Here is a 25,222-nt window from a genome sequence, read left to right on the forward strand (position 1 = left end):
AGCAAGTTATCTCCGAACCACGTAAATGAACGTGTTAGCTTGGTTTGCCATTTCCATTCTTGTACTTAGTATTTAGCTTTCGTATTCATATTTGTAGTTAGTATTAGATTTCCGCTGCGTAAACTAACAATAGTGTAGAAAGCGACAATTTGGGGGTGCCGTCTATCCAACCCCCCTTCAAGCCGGCCACCGATCATCCAACAAGTGGTATCAGAGCGAGGCCGCTCTCCGTTGGACTAACCGCCAAGGAAGCAAAGATGTCCGGCTTGATAGATCCGCCAAAGTTCGAAGGAGGAAGCTTATGGGACATCACCTTTTGGATGGTGAAGATGAAGAACTTCTTCGAGACGGATTGGGACACAATGATGGTGGTAGAAGAGCCATTTGAAGTCCCTAAAGACAAGAAAGGGAAGAAGCTCCGACCACGGCATTGGACGGAGGAGCAAACCACACGATCGGAGGCAAATTCAAAGGTAATATCAATATTGATTGAAATTTTGCCTTCTAATGTGATAAATCGTGTAGGTGAATACAAGAACGCCCACGAGTTGTGGAGTAAGGTAAAGAAAGTTCTAGGAGAAGAACTTTTGCCTACACATGATAAGATAGAGCCCAAGGAGATGGGCTTAGTAGCTCATGAAGAGGAGGAGGAGCAACCGGAAGGTGACGAGCACTCAACTTCCGAGGAGAAGGAGGAGAAGGATGAAGAAATGCCATCCGTTAGTATGGATGAGGAGACATCCTCAAAAGTTGAGGAAGAATCCAAGACAAGTGAAGAGGAAGTCTTGGAAGTCAACCTTGCAAGCATCTCCACCGAAGTGAAGTCAAAAGATCATATAATATGCTTCGGGTGCAATGAGAAGGGACACTACAAGAATAGGTGTCCTATGGGTAAGAAGAAGGTAAATCCTAAACCCAATCAAGTTATTTTAAATTCTAATGGGGGTTGTAGGAATGAAGAAGTCCAAAAGAAGAAGATGCGCATCATATGCTTCACGTGTGGAGAGAAGGGTCACTACCACACCAAATGCCCCAAAAAGGGGGAAATCAAGAAGCTTGCGCAATTAAAGAAATGGGAGAAAGAGAAGAAAGAGTCAAGGGGGAGCTTCAAGGGTAAGGGAGGTATACCCTAATTTGAAATGCAATGCAAATTCTTATGTTCCCATGCATGCTAGGAAAAATAATGATTATCATTATGTAGCAATGAAAAATTTTGGATTTAGATATCATGATAGGAGTAGGGTAAATGTCGATCATAACCCTAGGAAATCTATGCATGATAAATTTAGAAATGATAGACCTAAGGAGACCCAAGGCATTAATCCCAAGAAGGGGAGACATATGCCTAGAAAGGGTAGGTCTAGGAATGTCCAAGGTGGACATGTTGACTCTAGGGTTAGGAACCTAGAAAGGGAGAATCAAGCTTTGAAGGCAAAGCTTGATGGTTTAGAGAAATTCCTTAAGAGATTCACTATTGGATCTAAGGTATTAAGTATGGTGTTGGGTAGCCAAAAACCCAATAATGATAGATCGGGCTTGGGATACCGATCTAGTCCCTCCAAGGTCAAAAGGAGACCATGTGCTAGGGTGGCACATGATAAGGGCAAGGGAGAGTCATCCAAGGCCAATAAAAAGAAATATGCTAGGGTTGCATATGATTATGGCAAGGATGATGTGTCCAAGGTCAAGAAGATAAGGAGATATTCTAAGGGACATCATTGTGGTTTGGTCACAATAGATGAGTCACCTAGGGAGGTGACTAAGGTAAAGAGCTCTAGGGGGAGCTCCAAGAGTCAATTTGGGATCCATGGCCAATGGATCTCAGGTGGGTTCTACTTGGGGGTCTAGAGGAGCCATGGAGTGTGCCAAATGGTTTAGAGACGGACTTGAGTCTCAAACCTAGGGATTTGGCACACATGGATTATGTTTCATGTAAGGAAATATGACATTAAGGGTCATATTGCATGATAATTGATTTTGGATGTATAGATGTCATATAAACCAATGCTAGGGATGCATTGTGGGTTGGTATGGGCAAATACATCAAAAGGAAGCCAAAACTAGGACTTTAGGTCAAGGTTCAATTGAACCATTTAGCTAGTTTTGGATTTTGTGTCAATCTTGGGATTGGTGATAGATACATTTTGTAATGTATTTTTCCCAAGTAGACAAGGGTACAATAGACCTCTCCACAAAATTTGGGAATTTTTGGAGGTCTAGGGAATTTCTGGTGCATTTCTGAAGTTAGCCTGAAAAGGCTGATTTTTGCAGAATTAAGGTACCAGTCGACTGGTGCAGATACCAGTCGACTGGTAACAATGGTTTTGAGCACAGAATGGTTCTGTAAGCTCATTTTGACGAGGGCAGTCGACTGGCACTTGGGGCAGTCGACTGATACCAGCCTGAAAGTGTTTTCAGCGATGTTCTTGACCATGTCAACTCGTTTAGATGTATGGGATCCAAGGGGGATTAATACATGAGTTTAGGGTCAGTTTGGATGATAAATTTTCAACAATTGGGATATTGTTGGAGAACTTTTTGGATGTTAGGCAAAGGGGGAGAAGTAAGGTTTAGTTGGGAAAACCTTTAGTGCCTTTGCGTAGGGGGAGCCTTGGGATAGGTTCTTAAAAAGCCCGTGGTAAAATCCTAGCTCATTGGGGAGCGTAGGTGTAGGGGGAGCCTTGTGATAGGTTCTAATGCATGTTTGCATTTTGATTCGGCGGTTGCCAAGTGTGTAGCCTTGGCAACGTAAGTTCATTCGGCATTATAAGTCCAAGTGTGTAGCCTTGGCATCGTAAGTCCATTCGGCGGAGTAAGTCCAAGTGTGTAGCCTTGGCATCGTAAGTCCATTGTATTAGCATGTTTATTTGCTATTTGTTTTCCCTAACTTAAACGTATTGCCAAACACCAAAAAGGGGGAGATTGTTGGAGCAATCCCAATGGTTCGTAGGACCATGTGTTTTGGTGTTTGGGCAAAGGGTTTAAGTTAGGTTTACCCTCGTTATTTGATATGTGTACTTGAGTTGTGCAGGACTGCAGGTGACCTTGATGGCGTCTTGGTCCGATGAAGGATGGCATTGAGGACAAGCGGGCTTGAATGCATCTGAGGATCGTGGACAAGGCAGACAACGAGCGAGGCGACTTGAGGCATACGCGAAGGATGGCATTGGAGACAAGCGGGCTTGGATGCATCCGAGGGACGAGCCAAAGGAAGTAGGCTTGAAGGCAAGAGGTCAAGGCTGCAAAGAAGAGTCGAGTGAGTCGTGAGGGTCTGCGAGTGAAATGTACTCGGGATGGGAAACCCTAAGTTTAGGGTTGTGCGATCGGATCTTGGGACCAGATCGGTGGTGGCTCTGAAGCATTACATGTGCCCGAAATGGTGGGATCGATCGGTCATGGGACGGTCGGTGATAGACGATTAGATCTTAGTGGCACGGTCGTGGTGCATGGACGATCGATTGGTAGCAAAGCGCAGCTGTTTTCCCGAGCTCTATAAGAGGAGCTTGGTTTGGCGGAAGTTGACGAAATTAGTGGTGGGTAACCTCTAATTAGTAGTCAACTAGTGCCCTAGCAATCCAAGTGCTCTTGATCGAGTTGTGGTGAGGTTTCTCCACCGACAAGGAGGATTGTGCTAGCCGGAGTTTCCGGGGATTAATCCACCGACGGATTGAGGGATCGTCCACCTTACGGACAGCCGTGGAGTAGGAGCAAGTTATCTCCGAACCACGTAAACGAACGTGTTAGCTTGGTTTGCCATTTCCATTCTTGTACTTAGTATTTAGCTTTCGTATTCATATTTGTAGTTAGTATTAGATTTCCGCTGCGTAAACTAACAATAGTGTAGAAAGCGACAATTTGGGGGTGCCGTCTATCCAACCCCCCTTCAAGCCGGCCACCGATCATCCAACAACTTCATCACATTTACTGATGACTTCAGTAGATACGGTTATGTGTACTTGATGACACATAAGTCCGAATCCTTTGAAAAGTTCAAAGAATTCAAGAATGAAGTACAGAACCAGCTTGGCAAGAGTATTAAGATACCTCGATCCGATCGAGGTGGAGAATACCTTAGCCATGAGTTCCGTGACTATCTAGCTGAGTGTGGGATTCTTGTTAGTTAGAGCCCTAGAGCCAATCATTTGATGATTGTATGGACTCATGTATATCATATTCTTGTATATATATTAAGGCATTTGGTTTTTGGTTATTATGCTTATTTGTATTAGTGTCAGATAAAATAAGTATAGTAACGTCCTTGAGTAGAAGGTTATTACCTATATCAATCGATTGGTTGAATCGATAGTGAGATGATATAGGGAACACTACTCTAATTCATTCCTAGTCGAGTATTAACATTCAGGGACAATGTTAATACAATAAGACTAGCATGTAGGTCAGCTCGATGACTTGATCTCACAAGTCATGGATATAGAGATATCAAGCTGACACATGGGTATGCATTAGAGAATGTATACTGAATGACCCGCCATGAGAAAGTATCATGGATCGTTATATGAGTGTCATATACTTTCTCATGTGGCTATTAGTATGACTATTAGTCCTTAGACCTGAAGTCACCATGGATCCCTACATGAGTTATGTACTTTGGTTTCGTCAAGCGTGACTGGGTGGACTATAAAGGCGATTACTGGGTATGTAACGAATTATGCAGAGGGATGTGAGTGATGTAGATGGGATCTATCCCTCCTATATGACGGGAGTGACATCGATATTCTTGATAGAGTAAGACCACGAAGTGTATGGTCATACCCAAATGAGTCAATATGAGATATTGAGCTCATTTGATTGAGTGAGTCTACTTGGAGTTCAAGATTTAGATTGGTCAGAGGATGACACGGTCTATGCCTCACATTGATCAATCTAGATGTCTAGGATAGAAGGACACTTGTCATATATTGTGAGGAGTCACAATTAGTAGTCACAAGGTGATGTTGGATCTCGACATTTCTTGTAACTTGGGTAGCAATGATGTATTGCTAGATGCCGCTCATTGGTTAAGTTTCTAAAGGAGTTTAGAAACATTGCCAACGTTACAAGAACCTATTGGATCACACACAAAGAACAAGTGGATGGAAATTAGGTTCATATGATGAACCAATTGGATTAGGTTCATATGATGCACCAAAGATTGGATTCAAATTAGACTTATTGAGTTAGACTCAATTAGATTCAATTGTTGAATGAGTCTAATTTAAATTTGATTCATTGAGTCAATTTATATTAATGAATTGAGATTCATTAAATTGAAATTGACTTAAATCAAAGGTTGGATTTAACTCAACAAGGAAGACAATTGGTCAAGTTTGACTTGACCAAGTAGAAGTTGAAACATCAAATTTAACTTGATTTGTTGCCACATCATAAGGATGACTCATCCTTGCCACATCACATGCCACCTCATGGAGGTTACAACACTTCCCATTCCATTTAATGTGGCCGGCCACATTAAATAAGGGAGTTATGTGTGTGGCCGGCCACACTAAAGGATGAGTTGTTTTTCATTTAGTGTGTATTGATGTGTGGTATTTGGATCATCTTCTTCCTAGTTTTCTTCCTCCTTCTTGCTGCTGTTGCCGTGACTTCTATGGTGAGGAGAAGGTGGTTGAGTGAATCCAAGAGCAAAGGAAGAGTGAAGGTCACAAAGGAAGGATACTACTAGTGAGTGTATAAGATTTCTTTTTGTACCTTCTTCTTTTCTTTCTTTCCAATCCCATTCGAGAGCTCTAGAAAGTGCTAGCACACTTGGGGCTCTCTTCTCCATCCTTTGAGTGTGATAGACACTCATTGTTCGTGTGGATATCATTAGAGGAGTGTCTACGTTGACACTCTCGAGATCCGGTGTACCGTTGGACGAGCGGGATTTGCGAGGGCACGCATCGAAGGTAAAATATTTTCCTTGTAGATCTACTGTAGATCAAAGTATTAAAACTCGTACTCGTGTTTTTCCGGAAATTTTCCTTGCACGGATCTACGGCTTTGGGTGATTCGGGGTTTCCGCGACGCGACAGTGGTATCAGAGCCACGTGCAAGGCTTGTACGAGTTTGTTTTTGGTTTTATGAAAACTAAAGTTTCTGTAATTTTCTGTAAAATTATAATTTTACAGTTTTTATGGGTAATTTTTCCGTTGAAGCGAAGCACAAGTGTCTCGGCACTTGTAGGCTTCGGCTACCGGAAAGATTTTTCCAAAACGGCTTCGTTTTGCCCCAAATCCGTTTGGGACAGCGGGCTTGGGTGCCATTAGATCGCAAAGGAGCAACTCACGATGGTTAGATCGTGGGTAGGGGTACTGCCCCTAACCCCGCAAGGGGATTTACTCCACGATTGCACCCGAAATCGCTAAAACGAACCCGCCGGGAAGATTTTTCCGAAACGGCAATGTCTCGGCCCAAATCGTTTTGGGACAGCGGGTTTAGGCGCTGTTGGATCGCAAAGGAACCCTCGCGATGGTTAGATCGCGGGTAGGGGCGCTGCCCCTGGGCCCCGCAAGGGGATCCGTTCCGCGATTGCGCCCGAAACCGCTAAACGGGACCGCCGGGAAATTTTACTCGTAAAAATTGTAAAAATTAATTTTAAAATTATAGAAAATTATGAAAATATATAATTTTGAATTATATATTAATTTTGTGATAGTCATGGCCCAAAACCCAATATGATTGGTTGTGTTGTAATTCATAATACGGCCTGCGTGCCGTTACGTGTTTGCGAGTGTTGTATTATATTCGCGACCTGCGCGTCGTGCCTTCTCTTATATTCTTGTTGTAAATTAGATTTAGACTCGAATGTAACTCGAGTTTCAAATTGTAATATACAAATTGGAGCGGTGGAGGGTCCACACGAGACGGAGTTCCGAGGCGGGCACGAGCAACACAAGGTGGTCAAAGGGAGGAGCTTGGAGAAGCTATTGACCCTAGGTTGACCAATCGATCTTCTCATTGGCTTGAGAAGATCGTAGTAGGGCCATGACTAAATCACAAATAGATTAATTAATTGCTTGTGTATGTGATGCATATTTAAAAAGTAGTTAATTAATTAGTGTCTTACGATTAGATTAGATCTAAGTCGTGCACATGATGCACCCTTGCGATTAGATTAGATCTAAGTCATGCACAAGATGCATCCCTTTCGATTAGATTAGATCTCAATCGACTCAACTCTAATGCCTAACCGTGCCGTGATACGTATCACTACCTCGATCACATGTATTGTTGAATCTGCCAAAGCAGAGCAATACATATTATCTTGGTAGGGTACGGAGGGACAATCTTGGTCCCGCCTATCAATGCATGGGTGAATACAAACTCAATTAGATTGAGTATTCCTAGTTGCTCGGTTAGATCGAGTCAACTATAGGCATTCTTCCAACGGTTGGAAAAGATAGGTCAAAATCACATCTATATTAACTCTCGGACGTATTAGCCAAAGCTAACTCGAGTTTTAATATAAATGCAGATATTGATTTTATAAACAAGAGTTGCATAGAGATGTAATTGGTAATCGTTACCTACCGATCATACTAAGCCTTGGGCGTATTAGCCAAAGCTAACTCAAGGGTTAGTATGATGTGGATCTTGTCCCACAAGAATTATAGAATTCAGTGGGAGCATCATTTAATTAAAGGCCTAATTAAATGATTTTAAAAGAATATGATATTTATTTCTGCAAATTTTCTGTTGTAGATAACCATGACGTCGAATACGAACTCTTTCTCCCTGCGTTCTGTCCTTAAGAAGGACAAGCTCAACGGAGCAAATTTCCTGGACTGGTACAGGAACCTGAGAATAGTTCTCACTCAGGAATGTAAACTGTACGTTCTGGAGCAGCCCATTCCGGAGGCTCCTCCTGCCACTGCCACGCGAGCTAACCGGGATGCTTACAAGAAGCATCAAAATAACGCATTAGATGTGCCCTGTCTTATGCTCGCAACCATGAACTCTGAGCTTCAGAAGCAACATGAGTTGATGAGCGCTTACGATATGGTTGAACATCTTTGTCACCTATATCAAGGACAAGCAAGGCACTAGAAGAGGAACTCCAAAGAATACCTGGAAGATCTTACGAAGAAGAGAAATAAGATTTCTACTTCAGGTATACATGTTATAGAAGTCAACCTCTCTATTTCTTCATCCTGGGTATTAGATACCGGATGTGCTTCGCACATTTGTACTAATGTACAAGTGCTGAGAAATAGCAGGGCATTGACTAAGGGTGAGATAGACCTACGAGTAGGCAATGGAGCACGAGTTGCTGCTATTGCTGTAGGAACTTATCATCTATCTCTTCCCTCTAGGCTTGTACTAGAGTTAGATGATTGTTGTTATGTGCCTGCATTGACTAAGAACATTATATCAGTTTCTTGTTTGGACAAGAAAGGATTTTCGTTTATAATAAAGAACAAATGTTGTTCTGTCTATTTAAACGATATGTTCTATTGTAGTGCACCTCTAATGAACGGACTCTATATTCTAGATCTTGAGAGCCCTATCTATAACGTTAGTACCAAGAGGTTCAAATCGAACGATATGAACCACACCTATCTCTGGCACTGTCGCTTAGGTCATATAAATGACAAGCGCTTATCCCAGCTCCATAAGGATGGTATGCTGGACTCATTTGATTTTGAATCATATGAGGTATGCGAGTCATTCCTACGAGGCAAGATGACCAAGACTCCCTTTAGTGGGCGCAGCGAGAGAGCGACTGATTTGTTAGGACTCATACATAGTGATGTATGTGGCCCTTTCAATGTCGCTGCTAGAGGCGGTTATAGGTACTTCATCACATTTACTGATGACTTCATGATACGGTTATGTGTACTTAATGACACATAAGTCCAATCCTTTGAAAAGTTCAAAGAATTCAAGAATGAAATGCAAAACCAACTTGGCAAGAGTATTAAGATACTTCGATCCGATCGAGGTGGAGAATACCTTAGCCATGAGTTCCGTGACTATCTAGCTGAGTGTGGGATTCTATCCCAACTCACTCCTCCTGGAACACCACAGTGGAATGGTGTATCCGAACGGAGGAATCGTACCTTATTAGATATGGTACGATCTATGATGAGTCACACAGATCTTCCGACATATCTATGGGGATATGCTCTAGACACGGCAGCTTTCATACTCAACCGAGTTCCATCAAAGGCCGTGATAAAGATACCATATAGGATATGGACTGGGAGAGATGCCCAGGTGTCTTTCATGAGGATTTGGGGGTGTGAGGCTTACGTTAGACGTCAAGTCTCAGATAAATTAGGACCCAAATCCGACAAGTGCTTTTTCATTGGATATCCCAAGGAAACTAAGGGATATTACTTCTACATTCCCAGTCAGTACAAGGTAGTTGTGGCAAAGACTGGGGTCTTTCTAGAAAGGGACTTTGTTTCTAGAAAGACTAGTGGGAGCGCGTTCGATCTTGAAGAAGTTCAAGATGCGAACAATAGCACTGATGCCTCGATGGAAATTGAACTGGAACCACAAAATATTGTGGATGATGTTGTTCCACAAGGAGTTGAGGAACAACAACTAGTTCAAGTAGACATACCTCTTCGCAGGTCTGATAGGGTACGTCGTCAGCCTGAGAGATACTCATTTCTCTTGTCTGACCATGATGACGTTATGCTCATAGAGGATGAGCCTACCACCTATCAGGAAGCTGTGATGAGACCAGATTCCGAGAAATGGCTAGAAGCCATGAGATCCGAAATGGAATCCATGTACACCAACCAAGTATGGACTTTGGTTGATCCACCTGAAGGGGTAAAACCCATTGGGTGCAAGTGGGTCTTTAAGAGAAAGACTGACATGGATGGACTTATCTATAAGGGTTGCTTGGTAGCTAAAGGTTTCAAGCAGATTCATGGTATTGACTATGATGAAACTTTTTCTCCAGTAGCGATGTTTAAGTCCATTCGGATCATGCTTGCTATTGCAGCCTACCATGACTATGAGATATGGCAGATGGATGTCAAAACCATGTTTCTTAATGGAAACCTGCTCGAGGATGTGTACATGACACAACCTGAGGGTTTTGTAGATCCACAGCATACTAGCAGAGTATGCAAGCTGCATAGGTCCATTTATGGACTAAAGCAAGCTTCTCGGAGCTGGAATCTTCGTTTCGATGATGCAATCAAACAGTTTGGTTTCATCAAGAACGAAGATGAGCCTTGTGTCTACAAGAAGGTTGTAGGAGATATAGTTGTCTTCCTCATATTGTATGTGGATGACATACTACTCATTGGGAAGGACATCCCTATGCTTCAGTCTGTCAAGACCTGGCTAGGGAGTTGCTTCTCAATGAAGGACTTAGGTGAGGCATCCCGCATTCTAGGGATACAGATCTATAGGGATAGATCTAAGAAATTGCTTGGCCTAAGTCAGAGTACATACATTGACAAGGTACTCCTTCGGTTTGCCATGCAGAACTCCAAGAAGGGATTTCTGCCAATGTCACATGGCGTGAGTCTTTCGAAGACTCAAGGTCCCTCTTCTAGAGAGAAGAGAGACCGCATAGATCAGATCCCTTATGCCTCAGCCATAGGATCGATCATGTACGCCATGCTATGTACTCGACCTGATGTCTCGTATGATTTGAGCATGACGAGCAGATACCAGTCAGATCCAGGTGAAAGTCACTAGATAGCGGTCAAGAATATTCTTAAGTACTTACGAAGGACTAAAGAATATTTCTTGATATATGGAGGCAATGATGAGCTAACTGTAAAGGGTTACAGTGATGCTAGCTTCCAGACCGATCAGGATGATTACCGATCGCAGTCAGGGTTCGTGTTTTGCTTAAATGGTGGTACTGTGAGCTGGAATAGTTCGAAGCAGGACACAGTAGCTGATTCTACAATAGAGGCCGAGTATATTGCTGCATCAGAGGCAGCAAAGGAGGCAGTTTGGATCCGCAAGTTCATCACTGAACTTGGGGTGGTTCCTAGCATCGCTTACCCAGTTGAGCTCTATTGTGACAACAATGGAGCTATAGCACAGGCAAAGGAACCTCGCTCACACCAGCGGACCAAGCACATACTACGGCGCTTCCATCTCATTCGAGAGCTTATCGAGTGAGGAGATGTGAAGATTTGCAGAGTACCTACAGAGGCTAATATCGCAGATCCCTTGACCAAGGCTTTGGCACAGAAGAAGCATGATGGTCACACTAGGTCATTTGGACTTAGAGCCTACACTGATTGGCACTAGTGCTAGTGGGAGATTGTTGGTTAGAGCCCTAGAGCCAATCATTTGATGATTGTATGGACTCATGTATATCATATTCTTGTATATATATTAAGGCATTTGGTTTTTGGTTATTATGCTTATTTGTATTAGTGCCAGATAAAATAAGTATAGTAACGTCCTTGAGTAGAAGGTTATTACCTATATCAATCGATTGGTTGAATCGATAGTGAGATGATATAGGGAACACTACTCTAATTCATTCCTAGTCGAGTATTAACATTCAGGGACAATGTTAATACAATAAGACTAGCATGTAGGTCAGCTCGATGACTTGATCTCATAAGTCATGGATATAGATATATCAAGCTGACACATGGGTATGCATTAGAGAATGTATACTGAATGACCCGCCATGAGAAAGTATCATGGATCGTTATATGAGTGTCATATACTTTCTCATGTGGCTATTAGTATGACTATTAGTCCTTAGACCTGAAGTCACCATGGATCCCTACATAAGGAGTTATGTACTTTGGTTTCGTCAAACGCCACCCGTAACTGGGTGGACTATAAAGGCGATTACTGGGTATATAACAAATTATGCAGAGGGATGTGAGTGATGTAGATGGGATCTATCCCTCCTATATGACGGGAGAGACATCGGTATTCTTGATAGAGTGAGACCACGAAGTGCATGGCCATGCCCAAATGAGTCAATATAGGATATTGAGCTCATTTGATTTAGTGAGTCTACTTGGAGTTCAAGATTTAGATTGGTCAGAGGATGACACGGTCTATGCCTCACATTGATCAATCTAGATGTCTAGGATAGAAGGACACTTGTCATATATTGTGAGGAGTCACAATTAGTAGTCACAAGGTGATGTTGGATCTCGACATTTCTTGTAACTTGGGTAGCAATGATGTATTGCTAGATGCCGCTCATTGCTTAAGTTTCTAAAGGAGTTTAGAAATATTGCCAACGTTACAAGAACCTATTGGGTCACACACAAAGAACAAGTGGATGGAGATTAGGTTCATATGATGAACCAATTGGATTAGGTTCATATGATGCACCAAACATTGGATTCAAATTAGACTTATTGAGTTAGACTCAATTAGATTCAATTGTTGAATGAGTCTAATTTAAATTTGATTCATTGAGTCAATTTATATTAATGAATTGAGATTCATGAAATTGAAATTGACTTGAATCAAAGGTTGGATTTAACTCAACAAGGAAGATAATTGGTCAAGTTTGACTTGACCAAGTAGAAGTTGAAACATCAAGTTTGACTTGATTTGTTGCCACATCATAAGGATGACTCATCCTTGCCACATCACATGCCACCTCATGGAGGTTACAACACTTCCCATTCCATTTAATGTGGCCGGCCACATTAAATGAGGGAGTTATGTGTGTGGCCGGCCACACTAAAGGATGAGTTGTTTTTCATTTAGTGTGTATTGATGTGTGGTATTTGGATCATCTTCTTCCTAGTTTTCTTCCTCCTTCTTGCTGCTGTTGTCATGACTTCTATGGTGAGGAGAAGGTGGTTGAGTGAATCCAAGAGCAAAGGAAGAGTGAAGGTCACAAAGGAAGGATACTACTAGTGAGTGTATAAGATTTCTTTTTGTACCTTCTTCTTTTCTTTCTTTCCAATCCCATTCGAGAGCTCTAGAAAGTGCTAGCACACTTGGGGCTCTCTTCTCCATCCTTTGAGTGTGAGAAACACTCCTTGTTCGTGTGGATATAATTAGAGGAGTGTCTACGTTGACACTCTCGAGATCCGGTGTACCGTTGGACGAGCGGGATTTGCGAGGGCACGCATCGAAGGTAAAATGTTTTCCTTGTAGATCTACTGTAGATCAAAGTATTAAAACTCGTACTCGTGTTTTTCCGGAAATTTTCCTTGCACGGATCTACGGCTTTGGGTGATTCGGGGTTTCCGCGATGCAAAAAGCGGTTTTCGCGGCCCGAAAAACCCAACAATTCAATCCTAACTCACTCCTCCTGGAACACCACAATGGAATGGTGTATCCGAACGGAGGAATCGTACCTTATTAGATATGGTACAATCTATGATGAGTCACACAGATCTTCCGACATATCTATGGGGATATGCTCTAGACACGGTAGCTTTCATTCTCAACCGAGTTCCATCCAAGGCCGTGATAAAGACACCATATAGGATATGGACTGGGAGAGATACCCAGGTGTCTTTCATGAGGATTTGGGGTTGTGAGGCTTACGTTAGACGTCAAGTCTCAGACAAATTAGGACCCAAATCCGACAAGTGCTACTTTATTGGATATCCCAAGGAAACTAAGGGATATTACTTCTACATTCTCAGTCAGCACAAGGTAGTTGTGGCAAAGACTGGGGTCTTTCTAGAAAGGGACTTTGTTTCTAGAAAGACTAGTGGGAGCGCGTTCGATCTTGAAGAAGTTCAAGATGCGAACAATAGCACTGATGCCTCGATGGAAATTGAACTGGAACCACAAAATGTTGTGGATGATGTTGTTCCACAAGGAGTTGAGGAACAACAACTAGTTCAAGTAGACATACCTCTTCGCAGGTCTGATAGGGTACGTCGTCAGCCTAAGAGATACTCATTTCTCTTGTCTGACCATGATGACGTTATGCTCATAGAGGATGAGCCTACCACCTATCAGGAAGCTGTGATGAGACCAGATTCCGAGAAATGGCTAGAAGCCATGAGATCCGAAATGGAATCCATGTACACCAACCAAGTATGGACTTTGGTTGATCCACCAAGGTAAAACCCATTGGGTGCAAGTGGGTCTTTAAGAGAAAGGTGACATGGATGGACTTATCTATAAGGGTCACTTGGTAGCTAAAGGTTTCAAGCGATTCATGGTATTGACTATGATGAAACCTTTTCTTGATAGCGATGTTTAAGTCCATTCGGATCATGCTTGCTATTGCAGCCTACCATGACTATGAGATATGGCAGATGGATGTCAAAACCGCGTTTCTGAATGAAACCTACTCGAGGATGTGTACATGACACAACCTGAGGGTTTTGTAGATCCACAGCAGTATGCAAGCTGCATAGATCCATTTATGGACTAAAGAAAGCTTCTCGAGGAATCTTGATTCGATGATGCAATCAAATAGTTTGGTTTTATCAAAAACGAAGATGAACCTTGTGTCTACAAGAAGGTTGTAGGGGGCATAGTTGTCTTCCTCATATTGTATGTGGATGACATACTGCTCATTGGGAAGGACATCCCTTCAGTCTGTCAAGACATGGCTAGGGAGTTGCTTCTCAATGAAGGACTTAGGTGAGGCATCCGCATTCTAGGGATACAGATCTATAGAGATAGATCTAAGAGATTGCTTGGCCTAAGTCAGTACATACATTGACAAAGTACTCCTTCGGTTTGCCATGCAGATAAGAAGGGATTTTGCCGATGTCACATGGCGTGAGTCTTCGAAGACTCAAGGTCCCTCTTCTAGAGAGGAAAGAGACCGCATGGATCGATCCCTTATGCCTCAGCCATAGGATCAATCATGACGCCATGCTATGTACTCGAACCGATGTCTCGTATGCTTTGAGCATGACGGAGCAGATACCAGTGAGAGTCATCGGATAGCGGTCAAGAATATTCTTAAGTACTTAAGAAGGACTAAAGAATATTTCTTGATATATGGAGGCAATGATGAGCTAGATGTAAAGGGTTACGGTGATGCTAGCTTCCGACCGGGATGACTATAGATCGCAGCTGGGTTCGTATTTTGCATTAATGGTGGTGTCGTCAACTGGAAGAGTTCGAAGAAGGACACAGTGATATACAGGTCGAGTACATTGTTGCATCGGAGGCAAGGAGGCAGTTTGGATCTGCAAGTTCATCACTGAACTTGGGGTGGTTCCTAGCATTGCTGACCCCATTGAGCTCTATTGTGACAACAATGGAGCTATAGCACAGGCGAAGGAACCTCGCTCACACCAGCGGACCAAACACATACTACGGTGCTTCCATCTCATTCGAGAGATTATCGAGAGAGGAGATGTGAAGATTTGCATAGTACCTACAGAGGCTAACATCGCAGATCCCTTGACCAAGGCTTTGGCACAGAAGAAGCATGATGGTCACACTAGGTCATTTGGACTTAGAGCCTACACTGATTGGCACTAGTGCTAGTGGAAGATTGTTAGCTAGAGCCCTAGAGCCAATCATTTGATGATTGTATTTTTGGACTTATTGTATCATATTCTATATAAATAAAGGCATTTGGATTTTGGTTATTATACTTACTTGTATTGGTGCCAAATAAACTAAGTATAATAATGTCCTTGAGTAGATGGTTCTCACCTATATCAATCGGTTAGTTGAACCGATAGTGAGATGATATAGGGAACACTACTCTTAATCATTCCTAGTTGAGTATTAACATTCAGGGACAATGTTAATGCAATAAGACTAGCATGTAGGTCAACTCGATGACTTGATCTCACAAGTCATGGATATAGAGATATCAAGTTGACACATGGGTATACATTAGAGAATGTATACTGAATGACCCGCCATGAGAAAGTATCATGGATCGTTATATGAGTGTCATATACTTTCTCATGTGGCTATTAGTATGACTACTAGTCCTTAGACCTGAAGTCACCATAGATCCCTACATAAGGAGTTATGTACTTTGGTTTCGTCAAACGCCACCCGTAACTGGGTGGACTATAAAGGCGATTACTGGGTATATAACAAATTATGCATAGGGATGTGAGTGATGTAGATGGGATCTATCCCTCCTATATGACGGGAGAGACATCGGTATTCTTGATAGAGTGAGACCACAAAGTGCATGGCCATGCCCAAATGAGTCAATATAGGATATTGAGCTCATTTGATTTAGTGAGTCTACTTGGAGTTCAAGATTTAGATTGGTCAGAGGATGACACGGTCTATGCCTCACATTGATCAATCTAGATGTCTAGGATAGAAGGGCACTTGTCATATTTTGTGAGGAGTCACAATTAGTAGTCACAAGGTGATGTCGGATCTCGACATTCTTGTAACTTGGGTAGTAATGATGTGTTGCTAGATACCGCTCATTACTTATGCTCCTAAATGGGTTTAGGGCATTGCCAACGTTACAAGAACCTATAGGGTCACACACTAAGGACAATTAGATGGAGATTAGGTTCATATGATGAACCAAGAGGATTAGATTCATTTGATGAATCAAATTGGATTAAGAGTAATCCTAATTGGGCTAACTTGAGTTGGACTCAAGTGGATTCATGTATTCAATGAGTCTAATTTAGATTATGACTCATTAAATCAACTTAATTTAATGAATTAGATTCATTATATTAAGTTGGCTTGAATCAAATGGTTAGATTAGATCAACCATGGAAGAGATTTGGTCAAGTTTGACTTGACTTGAGAGAAAGATTAAAAGTCAAGTTTGACTTGACTTTATGCCACCTCATTGGTGAGTTGGCATTGATGTGGACCAATGATGTTACTCCACATCATCATGGGTGCCACCTCATGGAAGTTACAAAGTCATTCTCTTTAATGGCTTCACATTAATTGCAATTAATGCAATTAATTTGGGGTTACACATGGAGAAGTGGCCGGCCACATTTTTGAATGAAATGGATTCATTTTTCATTCAAGTGGTATTATTGCATCTTCTTCCTCTCAAGCTCTCCCTCTCCTCCTTCCTTGGCCGAACCACATAGGTGCTAGCACACCTTGGTTTTTGGTCACCTCCACCTAGTGTGTTCGTGTGGATACATGTAGAGAGTTGTCTACATTGACAACTTCGAGATCCGGCGTACCGAGGACGAGCGGGATACGCAAAAGGGCATGTAACAAGGGTAAAGATCTTCATCAAGTAGATCTAGAAGTTTTGTAACTCGTACTCGTATGTTTTCGAATTTTTTCTTCGCACGAGATCCGTTGGCTAGGGTGATTCGGGGGTTCGAAAGGCTTTTCGATCCAACAGTGGTATCAGAGCCACGTACGAAGCTTGTACGAGTTTAATTTGATTTTTATGAAAAATTAAAGCTTCTGTACATTTCTGTAAATTTATGGCTTTTATAGTTTTAAGAGTAATTTTTCTCGTAGAAACGAAGCACAAGTGTTTATACACTTGTAGGCTTCAACTACCGAGAAGTTTTTCCCAAAACGACATCGTTTCGACCCAAATCTTTTTGGGACAGCGGGATAAGGTGCTCTTGGATCACTTAAGAGCAACTCGCAATGGTTAGATCGCGGGTAGGGGTACTGCCCCTAACCCCGCAAGGGGATTTGCTCCGCGATTGCGCCCGAAATCGCTAATCGGGACCGCCGGGAAAAATGTACTCATAAAATCTGTAAAATTATGAAAAATTATAGAAAAATTACAGAAATATATAATTTTGAATTATATATTAATTTTGTGATAGTCATGGCCCAAAGACCCAATTCTATTGGATAATTGTGTTGTAATTCATAATACGGCCTGCGTTCCGTTATGTGATGTGCGTGCTTGTATTTTATTTTTATTTTATTTTTCGTGACCTGCGTGTCATGCCTTTCTTTTATTCTGGTTGTAAATTAGATTTAGACTCGAATGTAACTCGAGTTTCAAAATTGTAATGTACAAAAAATTGGAGCTGTGGAAGGTCCACTCGAGTTGGACTCAAGTGGATTCATGTATTCAATGAGTCTAATTTAGATTATGACTCATTAAATCAACTTAATTTAATGAATTAGATTCATTATATTAAGTTGGCTTGAATCAAATGGTTAGATTAGATCAACCATGGAAGAGATTTGGTCAAGTTTGACTTGACTTGAGAGAAAGATTAAAAGTCAAGTTTGACTTGACTTTATGCCACCTCATTGGTGAGTTGGCATTGATGTGGACCAATGATGTTACTCCACATCATCATGGGTGCCACCTCATGGAAGTTACAAAGCCATTTTCTTTAATGGCTTCACATTAATTGCAATTAATGCAATTAATTTAGGGTTACACATGGAGAAGTGGCCGACCACATTTTTGAATGAAATGGATTCATTTTTCATTCAAGTGGTATTATTGCATCTTCTTCCTCTCAAGCTCTCCCTCTCCTCCTTCCTTGGTCGAACCACATAGGTGCTAGCACACCTTGGTTTTTGGTCACCTCCACCTAGTGTGTTCGTGTGGATACGTGTAGAGAGTTGTCTACATTGACAACTTCGAGATCCGGCGTACCGAGGACGAGCGGGATACGCAAAAGGGCACGCAACAAGGGTAAAGATCTTCATCATGTAGATCTAGAAGTTTTGTAATTCGTACTCGTATGTTTTCAAATTTTTCTTCGCACGAGATCCATTGGCTAGGGTGATTCGGGGTTTCCGCGACGCGAAAAAGCAGTTTTCGCGGCCCGAAAAACCCAACAGACCGGGGTGGGTTTCCCTGGCTAGGCCCTCCGACGCTCAAGTCAGTGATCTCTCTCGATGTGGAAGAAGGAAGAAGAAGATGAACAGTAGCTGGAAATTAGGGTTATGAATGTGTGCAATGATGTGAACTTACCTAGCCAACGGAGAGGATTCCCCGTTTTATACCACTTCATATAACCTCCGTCGCCATGAAGTGGACCCCGGTTTGTTAGACTTTGTTATGAGATGACGTCAGCTGTGTACTTGTAATAAATGACTTTTAAGGAATCTTTCTTGTACCCCAGATGTACCTCCTTTGTCATTTAGCACTTGCAAAATAATCTAAAAGCACATTTCCCGCCGAGATATATAACACCTATCATGTGATCACATATTGCAGATATTATCATTAATTAGCCTATTTGAAATATTTATCTCTATTCTTCCTCATGAGACTTCTGTCCACGCCATTTTATGTTATCTATCCTACCTAGCAATAGGCCATATTTTATCAGGTATTTTTCCAAGGTGTTGGTCGACCTGACTGATATTAACCTTAGGACGTGTCGCGATCGATACTATTCTACATGCTTCAGAAGTATCTCCCGGCCGATATTAGCCTACCTCCTTTGATATATATAGATCTTCCTCCTGTGAAGCATATTTCGGTCGATATAGACTTACTTCTTATGTCCCGGCCGATATTAGCCTACCTCCTTTGAGGTATGTAGATCTTCCTCCTGGGAAGCATATTTCGGTCGATATAGACTTACCTCTTCTCGAGGTATGTCCCGGCCGATATTAGCCTACTTCCTTTGAGGTATGTGGGTCTTCCTCCTGGGAAGCATATTTCGGTCGATATAGCCTTACCTCTTATTGAGGTATGTCCCAGCCGATATTGGCCTACCTCCTTTGAGGTATATAGATCTTCCTCCTGGGAAGCATATTTCGGTTAATATAGACTTATCTCTTATTGAGGTATGTCCCGACCGATATTAGTCTATCTCCTTTGAGGTATATAGATCTTCCTCATGGGAAGTATATTTTGGTCGATATAGACTTACTTCTTATGTCCCGGCCGATATTTGCCTACCTCCTTTGAGGTATATAGATCTTCCTCCTGGGAAGCATATTTCGGTCGATATAGACTTACCTCTTATTGAGGTATGTCCTGGCCGATATTAGCCTATCTCCTTTGAGGTATATAGATCTTCCTCATGGGAAGTATATTTCGGTCGATATAGCCTTACCTCTTATTTGTTGGTGCAACCTTAGGTCAAGGTTGACCTGGTTGACCAGACTCAAGTTGACTTGACTCGAGTTGTGTTTTGATGTTTGACGAGTTATGTTTGACAATGTTTGACGTGAACAGAAAAGTTGTATCTTGATGTTTTACAAGGATACAAGCTTGGGAGATTGTGGGTGCAACCCGTGGTCAAGGTTGACCTGGTTGACCCGAGGTGAGTTGACCTGACTCGGAAAAATCCAAGCAGGGAGCTTGGCACGGGAAAAGTCCAAGCAGGGAGCTTGGCATGGGAAAAGTCCAAGCAGGGAGTTTGGCATGGTGAAAAGTCCAAGTATGGAGACTTGGCACGGAGAAGTCCAAGTATGGAAGCTTGGCACATGGGAAGTCGGAGAGGGCTCGGTAGCTCGTTCTCCGGACTGTGGTCAGAGAGGGCTCGGGAGCTCGTTCTCTGGATCGGATGGAAGTCGGAGAGGGCTCGGTAGCTCGTTCTCCGAACTGTGGTCAGAGAGGGCTCGGTAGCTCGTTCTCTGGACCGGATGTGGAAAGTCCTGGTGAGTGAAGCCAGGCAGACGGATAAGTCCTGGTGAGTGAAGCCAAGCAGTGGGAAAGTCCTGGTGAGTGAAGCCAGGCAGTTGTGAAAACCCTAGTGAGTGAAGCTAGGTGAAAGTCCTGGTGAGTGAAGCCAGGCAGTTGGAAAGTCCTGGTGAGTGAAGCCGGGCAGATTGGAAATCCTGGTGAGTGAAGCCAGGTGAAAACCCTAGTGAGTGAAGCTGGGTGAAAGTCCTGGTGAGTGAAGCCGGGCAAGGGAAAATCCAGATGGATCAAGGGTGATCGGACATCTGGTGTTGAGAAGGTCAAGTAGGTCAAGGGAGTGACCGGATACTTGACACGAAGAGAAAAGTTCAAGTGGGTCAAAGGGATTAACCGGACACTTGGTGGGGAGTCTTAGCAGGTCAAGGGAGTGACCGGATGCTAAGCATGATGTACCAAGAGGTCAAGGTTGACCGGATATTGGTTTGGACTTGGTTTGGGCAAAAACCAAGACCGGATCGATCCGGAGACCGATCGAGCGATCGGTGTGCCTCAGGAGCTTGATCGATGCGGGGGACCGATCAGAGCTTGATCGGTCCTCGGACCGATCGAGTACTGCAGAGTTGGGCAACTCTGCAAGCATTCTGATCGGTGCGGGACCGATCAGCATAGAGCCCGATCGGTCCCCACGACCGATCGGATCAGCAGACCGATCAGGTGATGACCCTGGGTCTAGCCGTTGAGAGACAACGGCTAGATTCTTCTGTCTTTGGCCTCTGTTCTTCTCGCAGGTGGATGCAGGCTATAAAAGGGCCGAGGGCTTCTACAGTGGACTCTCTCTCTTATTCTTCTTCTTCCTCTCTGTTCCTTCTTGCTGCTACTAGTTCTTCTAGAGCTTTGCTGAGCTCTCGTCTGAAGCTTTTGTGAGCTTCCATTCGGCCGGCCAGATCAGTTGCTGTTGCTGTTGTGGTTGGATCCGAGAAGCTGCTGCTTCATCCAGTCGAAGAGAAGGCAAGTAAGCGAAGGTGTTTCATACATTTGTATTATATTTTGCTTCGTGCTGCTTTCTACTCCTGTATTGCTTTTGCAAAACATTGTGGCGAGGTTTCTCCACCCAGAAGGAGTGTTACATTAGCCGGTTCTCCGGGGTCTCATCCACCGACGGATTGATCGGATTCGTCCACCTTACGGACACGCCGAGGAGTCACTACAAGAAAAAAGCCTAACAACAACGGTTTTTCACCGTTGTCGTAGCCCATTTTGAACTGTTGTTAAAGGTCGTGTTGTTAAAAGGGATGCCCAAAGACAACAGTTTTTAACTGTTGTCTTTGAAGGCAAAGACAACATTTTTACAACGGTGAAAAACTGTTGTCTTTTCCTTCAAAGACAACAGTTTTTCACCGTTGTCTTTGAGCGTCTACCTTTAATAACAGGGTCTTCAACAACAGTTTTAAACTATCTACAACAACGGTGAAAAACCGTTGTCTTTTTTAGATAAAAAATAAAAAAAAACACACAATTTTCTAATATTATAAATCATTCAAAATACTAAATTTCAAAATAAAATTTAATATACAATTTTTTAACATTCGAAAATAATATCTATAACATTCTGAAGAAATTTCATAAGCAACCAACAAAATGATAACACTATTAAAACAAAGGTAGAACAATATAACACGAGATTTTCTACTTAGATGTCGGTGAAGAGGATGGATTGCAGCTCCTAGTGCTCCTTAATTTGTTAAAGTCTCTCCATTTTTTTAGCTTGTCGGCATTCTTCCCAATACTCTTGAGGACACCTATTCGAATAAAGATATATATTACAAATTAGAAACTAAACAGTATGCGTGATTCTAATTGCACTGCATAAATGTTACATAACCATAAAAACCATTTGATATAATCATCTAACAGAAGTGCAAAAAGCGTTATCTATGTAACATAAATGGTAACCTCTTGAAACAATAGTAGGAATGGCTGCAGTAATTACCTGAAACAACATAAATCGTTAGTTTTGAAGGCAAAGTAGAGAGATGTCATGCAACTTTTAGAAATCAATGCAACATAATCTTAAAGAATAACATTATAGCAGGATAAAGATGCTAAAAAGAGCAGTAGATTGAAACAAAAAAAACCACCAAAGAGTCTTTAATATGTACAAAACACCTTTTAGCTTCATGTTGAATACAAAGTGAACATAATCGAATGAATCGAGATGCAAATATTGCAAATGTAAGTTAGAAAAAAAACTAAGAAATGATAAAGTAACTGTAATTTAATCTAACTTACGATTTAATTCTAGATTTAGAGAAGTAAGAAGTGTAAGCTTTTCTAGATCACCATGTACAGAAACTGAAATATTAATAGGGTCATTACTTGTCAACACATGATGTTCCTAAGAGGAAGAAATGGACTTTAGAAATAAGACCAAAGAACAAATACATTAACTGCAAGCATAGAATATGCGTGGGTGATTACATCAAAGGTGGACTATAAACATTTTTAATTAAGAAAATGAGGAAGGAAATGAATGGAGGAAAATGAATGAGATTTTCTACTTAGATGTCGATGAAGAGGCAGCACTGCAGATATTGCAATACAACAAAAAGTAAATTCTTTTTTCTCAAACAAGTAAAGGAAAATAAAAGGACTAATGATCTATAAGTGTGAAGGTCTAATATGAGATTTAATGTTCACAGATTGCAACAATAACTTCACCTTGCTTGGTAGCTGAGGAGGGAAAGGAGTATATGGTTTCTTCTCCTTAGCCTTTACTTTCCTTTGAACATTCTTCCTTGATAGTGATCTTCAAAATTATATTAATTGTCAAGATGCATGCTATAAAAATGTTCAAACAATCACTTAGATAAAGTATACTGATATAATTTCAAGCATTCTCCTTTTCCTCATTCATTAGATCCTTTGACATCTCTTACCATTGATTGAATAGAAACAGAGCTTCAATTCTTTCCAGGTAAGGATGATGCGGTGAACGAGATAAATGATGTTTAGGAAATGTCAATGACCTTCAACTGTGCATATACCAAGTGAAAACAAAAGGTCAGCACAATCTATAGCAATGGAAGGGTTTAATGGTTGGGTTTTATTTACTTACTATATTGTTCTCAGGCTCCCTCAAGTAGAATCCTTGGGCAAATAAAGGGAAGATGTTGCAACCTAATAGAATGTAGACCATCAATGCATGCGTCCCTAGCCATTCCATGACCAAGGTTGGCTTCCTGTAGCCATAGATGTCAACCAGCACATAAACCCCAGTGAACATGACCCCAGCAATCCCAGCAGTGATGCAAGTATAACTTGGTGTGTATAAAGCCTTGTTCATATGCATGCCTACACCAAGGATTACCAACTCCAATTGGTTGGGAATATCTGAGCAACAAAAAAATCAAATCGACACAATAGGAAGAAAGACAATGTCGTGGGTACCGTAGAAGTCTAATGAAAAAGCTAATGCTAATAGAAAGGAAGCAATCATCCACTGCACAATCCTCTCCTTGTGATCCTGTAGTTTCCTCAACAGTGTGACGTATGAAAACAACACTAGTGGCAAATTAAAGATCCAAGTTCCTGTACTTTACCTTAAAGTGTATGATGGCGTGCCCCAATTGCAATCCAATCAAGCAGGTAACAATTGCCATCATAGAACTGCAACGCCAACTAGTTTACATTTAGCTTCACACACATGGTAAATATCACAGAGATACATATGTAACTTGTAAATTTTTGGAGGTATTTTAGAGATTTGGGGATATTAATCTAACAATATGTATTTACTGTTTGGTTGTTTGGTAGTTCCCACTTGCTCATAGACTTGACTCATTTCATGAATGGTTATGTTATTTGTGGCATTGTTATTTTGTTATTGCCATTAAGATGTTAAATAGGTCAAGTATAATATATACTTGTTTAAAGGAGACAATAAATTTTATAGTGTAGTTTGGGGATTTTAATTGATTAGAGTAAAAGTAATTCATTGCGGTTGAAGATAAAAGAAAACTTCAGTCATTAATTTGGAAATTACTTGGCTTAGAGGGCAATAGAGGGATAAGGGTCATATGATCAACTCCAAATAGTTGAGATGGTCATGACTATGCTGATGGAAATCATTGAAAATCAACGATAATATGAACAAAGGAGTTGAAAAAACTAGCAATAATAAGAATAGATTGATCAATGCAATAGTTGTAAATGTAAAAATTAGGGCTAGTTGCTTACCTTCGAAGCCCTAAGGCAACCTCACGCTGGCGATCGGATGGCTCTAGCTTGATCCCACGGCACTAGAACAAAAATTAGGGCACGGCTATACCTCAGACGCCGACGACGATCCAGGGGAAATCGGAGCACAGGGAACCTACGCACTCCCTCGATCAACGGCGTTGTCGATCTGTCCTCAAGCCAAGGCGATGACGGCTTTGCGAAGGAAGGGAGAGCTCGGCAGTGTCGGCGTCGCGTGAGAGAGGAGAGGGAGGACTCGACGACGGAAAAACCTAGGGCTCGGGTGGAAAGAGTTGAGAAGAAGAAGAGATCAGGATGATCCGGGCTTCGATCTCTAGCAAGCTCCGGCGACATGCTACCAGTCGACGATCATCGGAGGTAGAACTCTGTTGCCCATCGCCTTAGTGTTGTCTGCGAGAAAGAACAGAAAGAACAGAGGAAGAAGGGAAGAAAGGAAAAGGTTCGGGAGAGGTGAGGAACTCGGGTCGGGATCGGCGTTAGGGGGAAATAATAAGAAAAGGAATATAAATAATTAAACATTTCCTCATTTAAACGGGTATCTTAAACAGGCCTTATCCGTATCCGTAATTTCATCCCCTTAAA

The 25,222-nt window shown here is 41.9% G+C and overlaps 1 protein-coding gene and 1 long non-coding RNA gene across 2 annotated transcripts in view; one reads left to right on the top strand and one right to left on the bottom strand.

The window, feature by feature from the left end:
• Positions 1–25,222, top strand: part of LOC121991519 (probable NOT transcription complex subunit VIP2) — a 91,166-nt gene that overhangs the window by 23,259 nt on the left and 42,685 nt on the right. The gene's annotated exons all lie outside the window — the stretch shown is intronic.
• Positions 22,135–23,687, bottom strand: LOC121990663. Its single transcript, XR_006114653.1, has 3 exons — positions 23,499–23,687; positions 23,102–23,189; positions 22,135–22,182 (listed from the first exon to the last, which is right to left on the bottom strand). It is a non-coding gene; the product is annotated as an uncharacterized LOC121990663 (long non-coding RNA).

This window comes from Zingiber officinale, chromosome 6B (assembly GCF_018446385.1).
Source record: "Zingiber officinale cultivar Zhangliang chromosome 6B, Zo_v1.1, whole genome shotgun sequence".
NCBI classification, from domain to species: Eukaryota; Viridiplantae; Streptophyta; class Magnoliopsida; order Zingiberales; family Zingiberaceae; genus Zingiber; species Zingiber officinale.